This window comes from Nansenia antarctica, assembly GCF_963989245.1.
Source record: "Nansenia antarctica genome assembly, chromosome: 8".
NCBI lineage: Eukaryota > Metazoa > Chordata > Actinopteri > Argentiniformes > Microstomatidae > Nansenia > Nansenia antarctica.
In genome coordinates, this window is record NC_137678.1 from 30,234,211 (window position 1) to 30,244,210 (window position 10,000).

Here is a 10,000-nt window from a genome sequence, read left to right on the forward strand (position 1 = left end):
CAAAGTTTCTAGACCCATAGCAAAGTGGGCTAGGGATCAGACCGTCGGTTCCCAACTGGGCGGCCAATCACCGCTACAGGGTTGGTGTTTAGACACTGACTGGGGATCGCTATCGACTGGGTCACCGGCCGGTTGGGTCGCAAAGCCTTAAGCCATAGGAAAATGGTGGCTGCGCTCAGCTCAATGTACAGTCAGGCCACCATAAGCTGAAAGCGACGTACAGCTAGTAGGCGAGTGGTGCTTTCCGTGATCAGAGCTCTGAAAAGGAGACTCTGGGAAGCGGAAGGGGTGGGGGTTTACTGACTCTGACCTGGGGTTAGAGGGCAGTGAACCTCCATCGGAAAGGGTTCCAGCCTGAGACTGCGCCCTGGGAAGAGGGGAGGTCTGAAGGAACCAAGTGATTTTTTAATAGTTTAGAGTTACGGTTGGAACATTCATAGACGCCATTTTACACGGAAGAGCTGGCGCATGCGCAATCGATGCGCGTTAGCCGGAGCACAGCTCCATCTGCTGGCCAAAACACGACAAGACATTTTTAAAACATTGGCTCTCTGTAAATTGATGAAATACAACCCTCCTTCATTGATGATGTTTGTAGATGATTGTTATATATTACTTTAATTAATTTAATTAATTACTAATTGATTGAATTAATTATTCAGATCATTTCATTTTCTGTTTCACAGAACTTTGATCAATTGTTTTGTGATAATCTAATAATAACCATTTCTTTGTGTCGATAATAGCTGAATGACTTTACAGGTTTACATCAATGAAGTGTACGATTGTACAATGACTAAGTCTAATTAATCATTCATTCCTTTCTAATAACAAGTCGATTTCTTTACAGATTGTAATTAATAATTAATCATTTTCCAAATAACAAGTCGATTTCTTTACAGGTTATAATTAATATTTGTAATTTACATCCTTTATTTCAAGTTAGGTCATGTCCACAGCTTTTGATTAGGAATAGCAGAATAGATTGTATTGATAATTAAGCAGTAAAAGGGTTTTTGTAAATCAGTGAATACTTAGGTGTTGACCAGCCTTTGTAGTTTAATAATTAAGTTGACCTGAACTATAATTAGTATTGAATGAGTAATTAAGTGACACATATTCATAAACAATTAGGAAACACATTTAAGTATAAAGTACATACACAGATATTAGATTTAAGTTAATACTGCACTGACATACACAAGAGGCAAATCTGTTGTTCTGGGTTGTAGTGGTTTTGTGTGGACGGTTAATACAGTTATATTGGACTAGCATTTGTTTAGCAAATAAGGCAAAATAAGGTGGGTTGTAAGAAAAGTACACCTTATCTCATATAGAATATTTTCAGCATATTGAGCAGTAGAATGGGGGCACATTCGAGTAAGGTGTTAAAAGATATTAGTGAACATGGAATATTGGCTACTTTATCCCCTATGGCTATAGTGGAAAAAATGAATCCTCTTGTTAGGGAAATTAGCAAAATGTCAACGAAATGGAATAGTCGTTGGGCAGACATTGAACAGCCGTGGCCGAAAGAGGGCACCCTTAACTTACAAATAATTGCAACATTGGAAATACTTATCAATGTGCACAAGGCACATCAAAAAGGAAAGATTAGATCAGAGAAACGCAGGTTAGAGTTAGCTATTTTAGATCTATTTAAGGTAGAGGGACAGAAAATAGCAGCAGCTTGGAATGAGAAAACAGCAAAAATGGGAACGGAAAAGAAAAATGAATTGGCCAGAACACTGGAACAGAAATTGAACATTCCATTCACAAACATGTGTCCAGTCTCCAGTCCCCCTCCATATGCTAAGGCACTGGAGGACCATTCCCAGAAGAAGAAGAAGAAGAAGGAGCCAAGGGGAAAAGGGGACGACAGGAGTGACGAGGAAGATGACAGCGAAGATGGCAGTGAAGACTCAAGTGATGACGACAATGCAGATGGAGGCTACAACGCGCAGGTCAGGAAGATGATAGCCACAGCCGAAAGGAAAGGTGGGAGAAGACGCCCGGAGAAAGCGGAAAGAGAGGAAGATTGTCACCGAATGTCATCAAATACATTAAAGAACTGTCCAGTGCTGATTCGGGGTAACAAGATGGAATATCATCCGTGGCATCATACAGATCTGTCTGAAGTGATCGAGAAACTCCCAGTTCTGGAGGAGGGAGGACATTCGTGGACGCGAGAGGTCGACGTGATACTGACAGGAACGCAGGCCGCAATGGGAGACCTGAAAAGACTCTTAGCTTTTATTGCAGGATTGGATACAATGCAGGAAATATTGATGAAGGCAGGACTTCATAGATATATCAATACATCAGTTTATGATCCAGAGCTCTTCGCAGCAAACAGAGGCAGGCTGTGGAAAGCAATCAGAGAGACCTACCCTACTCACATTCACCCAGACAATATCATTGTGAAGCCACTGGGGGGGGATGAGAATCCCAGGGGTTATGTTGCCCGTGTGCACTCTCAATGGAGAAGTGTGACAGGGAAAGACGCTGAAGATAACCCCTTAGAAAAATCCATAATCAGGGAAAAAATACAAGAAGGGCTTCCTACCCCAGTTAAGGATAAGCTAGCAGAAGTGGTGGGGCTACGACACATGAACAAAGCTGTTTATATAGACCACGTAGCTCATCAAGTTGAGTTATATCGAAAGAATATTCAGATACAGAAGGCAGAAGACGAAGAATCACTCAGAATATTGACTCATTTGCAATTGACTGAAAGCGAGAGGAACATAGAGGGAGTGCAGGCTTTAGCCCCACAGCAACAGCCACCTGGAGTGCAGACTGCTACCTACCAGTCCTACTCACAGGGGCCACAAGGGGGGTATCCTGCTACTTACCAGTCCTACCCACAGGGGCCACAAGGGGGGTATCCATACCCACAAGGGCCACCAGGGGTGCAAGCGGTTCCATACCAGATGTACACACAGGCTGGCCAAGGACCACCACCAGGGGGATGGACAGCAGCAGGGAAGGAGATGCTAGAACCATGTTGCCAATGCGACCAGAATGGACATCTAGCCTGTACCTGCTGCAACAGGCCCCAGGGGGGCGCAGGGGGGAGCCAAGGAGGAGGATATTGGCCTCCTGCTACACCTGCTCCAGGAGTGATGAACCCTTACGGAGGCCCAGCAGCTGGCCTATAGGGGTGCCCGGAAGATCCGAGTGGGAGGTGCCAGCTGGTGGTGACACAGAAGCCTGAAGGCGCCACGCACCTCCCTATGTCTAGAGAATATGTGAAGACAATCGGATTTGAGGGAATTAAACAGCTGATTCCTACAACTGAGCTTGTAGACTTAGAGTACAAGGGACAGAGAGCAACTCTGTCAACACTTGTGTCAGAACACACGCCAACAGGGCTGCTAGGGAGAGATGCTCTATGCCAATTGAACTGTACAGTAAAATGCACACCTGACGGCTGTCAGGTGACGGTGCCAGCCGATGTTCAGATTCCATCGACAGCCAGAGTGATTAAGCATAGAACAGACCTACAAGCTTTGCCTTTAAAGGGAGCTGATATAGAATATTGGGTTGATGGGTCTTGTTACGGGGTAGGAGAAACTTTGTGCGCTGGGTATTCCTTAGTTAAAGCACAGAATTCAAAGTTTATTGTAGAACAGGCTGAGGCAGTTCCTCAGCCTTGCTCAGCTCAGTTGGCTGAATTGATTGCCCTCACAGAAGCATGCAACTTGGGAACCGGACGGAGAGTGACAGTGTACACCGACTCTGCCTATGCACATAATGTTTGTCATTTTAATGGAGCTGTATGGAGGGGGCGAGGTTTTAAGAGAACTGATGGTACGCCTATACAGCACCACGCACAGATCATGAAGCTGTTACAAGCCATGATGAAGCCAAAGGAATTAGCCATAGTGAAGTGTGCCACACACAGGTCTGACTCATCACATGTCACACAAGGTAACAGGGCTGCAGAGGATGCAGCCAAAGCCATTACAGGAGCAGACAAGGCAGGTAAAGGTCTTCTGGTCACACATGAAAAGCAATTACAGGGCATGGTCACACTTGAGGATTTATTGATGTTACAGAGTAGAGCAACTTTGTTAGACAAGAACGTTTGGCTAGCAAGGGGGGCAAGTCAGGATGACACAGGTCTATGGAGGAATCATGAGGGGTTGGTTGTAGCACCCTCAGATTTATTAGGCATGTTAATACGGGAAGCTCATGGATTAGCACATGTGGCTAGGGGGGAGGTAAGACGCAAGATCACCAAGGAATATGGGTTTTGGAGTCCATATTTGATGGAACAGATTGACCATGCTTTGGGTCAATGTGGGGTCTGTTGGAGAAACAACATCAGAGTGGGTACACCAGTGGTGTCTGGGCATATCCCTACCCCAATAGGGCCACGGGTGGTGGACAGGGGGGTGGATGTACAGAGTAGGCAGGATGTTGTGCCAACAGGTGCCGAGGTCCCCAGAGAACCTGAGAAGGAGGAGCTACGAGGAGATGCTGTGGTGTTGCCTGAGCCAGTGGCAATGCCAGCGTTACAGCCAGTGATATTACCGGCAATGCCTGAAGCCGAGGGGACAGTGGAAAGCTGTCCAGATGCCAATAAACCAGAAACCAACGAAGCAGAGAGTGTTGACAGTCTGGAGGTCCAGCCTGGGAGTGTCCAAAGCCTGGACACCTGTGCTACTGGGGATGCTGGCGAGTGCCTGCACCATGCTTCAGATGATGCTGAGGGCGACTCCCCAGACCTTGATCAGCGTGGGAGGGGACCAGGCGGCTGCCTGAACCTCAATGACACTGACGGACGACGACCAGTTAGGAAAAGATTAAAGACTATGAATAGGGTAGTGAAGCAGCAGATCAAAGGGAACGACGGGAATGGACAGCAGATGATAGCATGGCTGGAAACGGTCTTAGGGGCATGGGAAACTTATTTTGCTAAGATAGGAGCACCTATTATAGCAGACATGATTTTTGACTTTCTTAGGAGGCAGGGCCTCATTGACTGTTTTTGGAAAATCAGTCACTCAGTCCACGTTAATGAACTTTTCAGAAGACTAGTCCTCACCTGAGGTGAAGATCTATGCATTAATGCATTCCCTTTGTCCTATGCTTACTGTTGGAGAATTATGTGTTATGATAACTGAATGTCATTATTTGTGTATTGTTTGTTTGTTTCTATATCGTGTGATTGAGGTCAGTTGAGAAGTGATGTGGTGGTTATACAAAGCTAGGAGAGAGATTCTGTTCCTAGCGCAACGAAAATGGAAGCTCCTGACTATGAAAGTGTTATCAATCTGAGACAGCGGTAAAGGCTGTTCTCCAACTGGGTACACGTGCTAGCAACCTCTGACCCTGACGCTTCAAGGACAGAGAAGACATCGGTCGTTGGAAGTTTTTGTGTTGAAATATGTATGATGTACTGTGTTTAGATTAATTTGTATTGTTATTTTTAGGATTTTTTTTTTTTATTGTTGATTGTTTTGTATTTGGTTTATATGATATCTTTGGTTGCTGGTACTGGTGCTGGGTTGGTCTGTGTTATTATGTTTCTTGTGTTGTGTGTTGATGTAGTTTTTCTGTTGTTTATTGGAACATGTTGTTTATTTAAAAAAAAAAAAAAAAAAAATTCTTTGGTTTCTTAGTTGCAGTCGGTGGGGTTTTGTGTTTTTGTTTTTGTTTTGTGGTCATTTAGTTTCGGAACACCCTCTGGGTATTCCGAGGGGGGAATCTGTAGTTTATTTGTACTTAATAATGGGCCTATATGTTTGCTCCTGACTGTGGGGCAAGGTATTTATGACCTCCTGGCCCCTCCCCCTGACCTGATAGGACCACTGGCTGTGACTGCATCTTGACCAAGTTTATAAGTAAGGATGTGGGCTCTGGCCCTGCCTCTCTTCTCCCTCACCTCTTGACCAAGCAGCTCCCTCTCTCTCTCTCTCTGTCCCCCTCCCCCTCTCTCTCTCTCTCTCTCTCTCTCTCTCTGTGCCTAACCCAGCAGCTGCTCTCGGTCCCCCTCCCCCTCTCTCTGCTCTCTCTGTCTCTCTCTGCCAGACCAGCGTCCATCTTTGATGTCTGTGTACTTTTGCATTTTGAATAAATGGTCTTAACCTGCTCAATAACTATTCTTCATTTCAGTAGCCAACAGGTTAGAAATATACGACATTTGCTGAGCATGTGAGGAAGATAAAGAGAATAATGACACTTTTGATATTGTTTTTGATCACTAATGATTAGATATGGATTAGATTCGATTTTGTCTACTTCCTCCTTGCTGGTCTCTGCAGCCTAGAATATGACACACCCACTGACGACGTGACTGTTCTACGTTTTGGTTCGCGCTTGAGAACCACTATTTTTTGGTGCACGCTGCGAACCAACTTTTCAGGTTCCGAACCAATTGAGCTTCGGTCTGAACGCTCCGGCCGGTTCCAGACTTGGTTTGCGAACGCGAACCGGCACGGTTCTTTGCCGGTGTGAAAGCCCTAAGAGAGTACTGGTAGTTGTTGTGTTCTCATTCTTGTATTCATGTTTCATTTTTCTCGTTCCACCGGTAACCTTGTCACATCACCTGTTTATGGACTGTACTGTGTGTTTCAACATGCTGATGACGTACATTTATGTTACATTTACATTTTTACCATTTTAGCAGACGCTTTTATCCAAAGCGACTTACAATGACAGATTACAGGGACAGTCACCCTGGGGTAACTAAAGCCTGGTACACAATCTTAACAGATTTTTAAATCTGAGACAGACCCCACACATGAAGATAAAACATCTTGGATTGAACAGCCTTGATCGTATTGTGTGTGGTGTGCGCCGATATTCCCATTTCAGCACACCCCATACATAAAGATTATCGTTACGACAGTCTAGAGTCTCGTTCCCCAAGCCAGAAATCTTGCGTGATCAAACGTAATCTAACGTAGTACCCTGACTGACCTGTATGAGGCAGCCATGTGTGACAGGGCACATAAAGTGCAGAAGAACGAAAAGAAGAAGTCAGCTCGCTTCTTGATTGGCTACATTCTATCCACGTCACAACGTAGGATAACCTTTAGAGCCATCCGATAATCGGGCGTTTGCTGTCTTTGGTCGGAAGGGGGAAAATCGGCCTGAAATCGGCCAGATTATCTTTGTGTGTACCCGGCTTTAGGGCTAAGAGCCTTACTCATGGGCACACTAGGGGTGGTGTTCCTAGGTGGGATTTGAACTCATGAGCTTCTGATCACCAGTGCAACTCACTATCCACTAGGACTAGGCCAACACTTTAGAACACACCTGAACCTGAGCCCATGGCTACAACAAAACAAGCATGCATATTCACCCATAGTTGTCACAAAAACTGTCGTTAGGGAGGCATTGATTCTTGATATTTAACTTTGACTAAGTAAGTGAATCATCAATCCACCAGTCATAGCAGGAGAAAGTAATATACGCTCAGGCCCGGGGCCATTGGCAGTCGTCGTGCTCGAAGAAGGAAGGGATTTCTCTACTCTACAGAAATGTCATCTTCAAAGTTGGCTCAGCAATATGATATTATCATGGGAAGTGGTTATGACTTCAGCTTCACTCAAAACCTGATTATCACTTAGCCGATTCCATATATCAACGGTAGGCATCTGTCCACGAGCACGTCAAAACATTGTGTTAGCCGCATGACAGAAAAAGTTGCTTCACGCCATCTATCTCTAATGGACTGCACTTATATAGCGCCTTTATCCAAAGCGCTTTACAACGGCCTCTCATTCACCCATTCACACACACACATTCACACACCAATGGCGGCAATCTACCATGCAAGGCGCTGGCCCGCTCACTGGGAGCAATTTGGGGTTCAGTGTCTTGCCCAAACACACTTCGACATGTGGCTAGCCGGGGCTCGAACCGCCGATCTGCCGACCTTGCGATCATTAGACGGCGGCTCTACCTCCTGCGCCACAGCCGCCCCATCTCTACCGCTACTCTGAGGCAACGGTACGTCATACCGTCATACCGCTGAAGCTCCAAGTTAAGGAGCAAGGCCTGTCCTAAAAGCCTGGGGCTGGGAGTAGAACCCCGTGCCCAGGGAGGGGCTCCCTCACCGTGGACAGGCAGCTCCTCTGCTCCCTGATGACGGCGCAGCAGCCCAGGAAGCCCGTGACCATGACCAGGCCTCCTAGTCGCTCTTGTCAATCAGAGTCCAGATACCGACGCCCATCACCGCCGCACCACCCCCCTGAGAGGGAGAGAGAGAGGGAGGGAGGGGGAGGGAGAGGGAGAGAGAGAGGGTGGAAGGAAGAAAAAGAGAGAGAGAGAGAGAGAGAGAGAGAGAGAGAGAGAGAGAGAGAGAGGGAGAGAGGGAGAGAGAAAGAGGGGAGAGAGAGACAGACAGATAGAGAGAGGGAAGGAGGGAGGAAGAGAGAGAGAGAGAGAGAGAGAGAGAGAGGAGAGGGGGAGGGAGGGAGAGAAGTGAGAGCATGGGGTGACAATGGGTGTACGTCAGAGAGAACAAGAGGGAGATAAATAGAGACATAGAATGACAGAGTGAAGTGACAGAGGGAGAGAGCAGGGGATAAGTCAGAAAAACGGGGGCAGAAAGAAACACAGGGAGAAAGATAAAGAGCATGTGAGAGACAGAAAGGGAGCAGGGATGACAAAGAGAGAGACAGAGAGAGAGAGAGAGAGAGTGAGGGAAGGAGGGAGGAAGAGAGAGAGGGAGAGAAAGAGGGGGGAGAGAGAGAGACAGAGAGAGAGAGTGAGGGAAGGAGGGAGGAAGAGAGAGAGGGAGAGAAAGAGGGGGGAGAGAGAGAGACAGATAGAGAGAGAGAGGGAAGGAGGGAGGAAGAGAGAGAGGGAGAGAAAGAGGGGGGAGAGAGAGAGAGAGAGAGTGAGGGAAGGAGGGAGGAAGAGAGAGAGGGAGAGAAAGAGGGGGGAGAGAGAGAGACAGATAGAGAGAGAGAGGGAAGATGGGAGGAATAGAGAGAGAGAGAGACAATGGAACGTTTAAAAAAAAAAGAGAGAAAGAAAAGAGAGAGTGAGAGCATGGTACACAGGAAGAGAGGAGAGATGACAAAGAGCGAGGGAGGAAGAGAGAGGGGAAGCAAATAAAGTCAGTGGATAGTGATTCATCTCCACAAACAATCCTGAAGAACAGAACTGTCGAGTTACGTCAGGATGTTGCAGTTTTTTTTATCTGTTTTCCTCATCGATGTCACACCCGAAGGAAATGCCTCTCACGTTCTGCCCCTTTCCGCCTCCCATCCTTTTCCTCCATTAAGCACAAACACACACCAGGCACAGAGTGGACTAGGCCACAGTGCAAAGTGGGGGGGGGGTTGAAGTCACTTGCCTTTTTTTTTAGCCGTGCCTTTTTTACCTACTATTAGAGCCGCCTCAAATGACCATAGTCTTTACAATGGAAAGCTGTCATGAGGACTACGGATGCAAATTAGCTCACAGCTAAATCCGGCATATTTACTGTCACCATACTCTGTATAAGTGACTGTTCATTAATGCGCACTGTCCTGACTAAATAAAGATCTATCTATCTATCTACTTACACACAACAACCACTAGTTGGCCGCTTGTAAATGAGCCTGCTTCCTACACAGAAAAACAGCAAAAATAGCTTTATACTAGCTTATCCTGATGTGATTTTGAAAATGTAAGGATACTGGGTGGTAGAACGCACATATCTAGGAAAGGTCATGAAAGGAGGGTCCTGAAATTAGACATTTTGCAAAGACATAACATTTTTCTTTACTCACAGGGACCAAATGAATGACCCCTCACGGCTGTTCTAGTGTTAAAAGTCTAGACTCCCTTTATGGTTCAATGTAGAACCCTTTTGGGTTCCATGTTACTCTTTTGGGTTCCATGCTGAACCTTTTTCCAGAGTGAGTTCTTAACAGGAACCCAAACAGGTCGACATGGACCCCAATAAGATCCTCAAAGGGTTCCCCTACAGGGAGAAATGAAGAACCCTTGTTACTAAGAGTGTACCGTTACCGTTTTCGTACAGTGAGGATTG

The 10,000-nt window shown here is 46.2% G+C and overlaps 1 pseudogene across 1 annotated transcript in view; it reads right to left on the minus strand.

Moving 5' to 3' along the window:
- The window catches only part of LOC308164109 (tetraspanin-11-like), a 27,916-nt pseudogene that overhangs the window by 16,520 nt on the left and 1,396 nt on the right, over nt 1-10,000 (minus strand). The window contains exon 2 of the transcript in view: nt 8,073-8,206. The product of the transcript in view is annotated as a tetraspanin-11-like (transcript). The remainder of the gene's footprint in view (nt 1-8,072; nt 8,207-10,000) is intronic.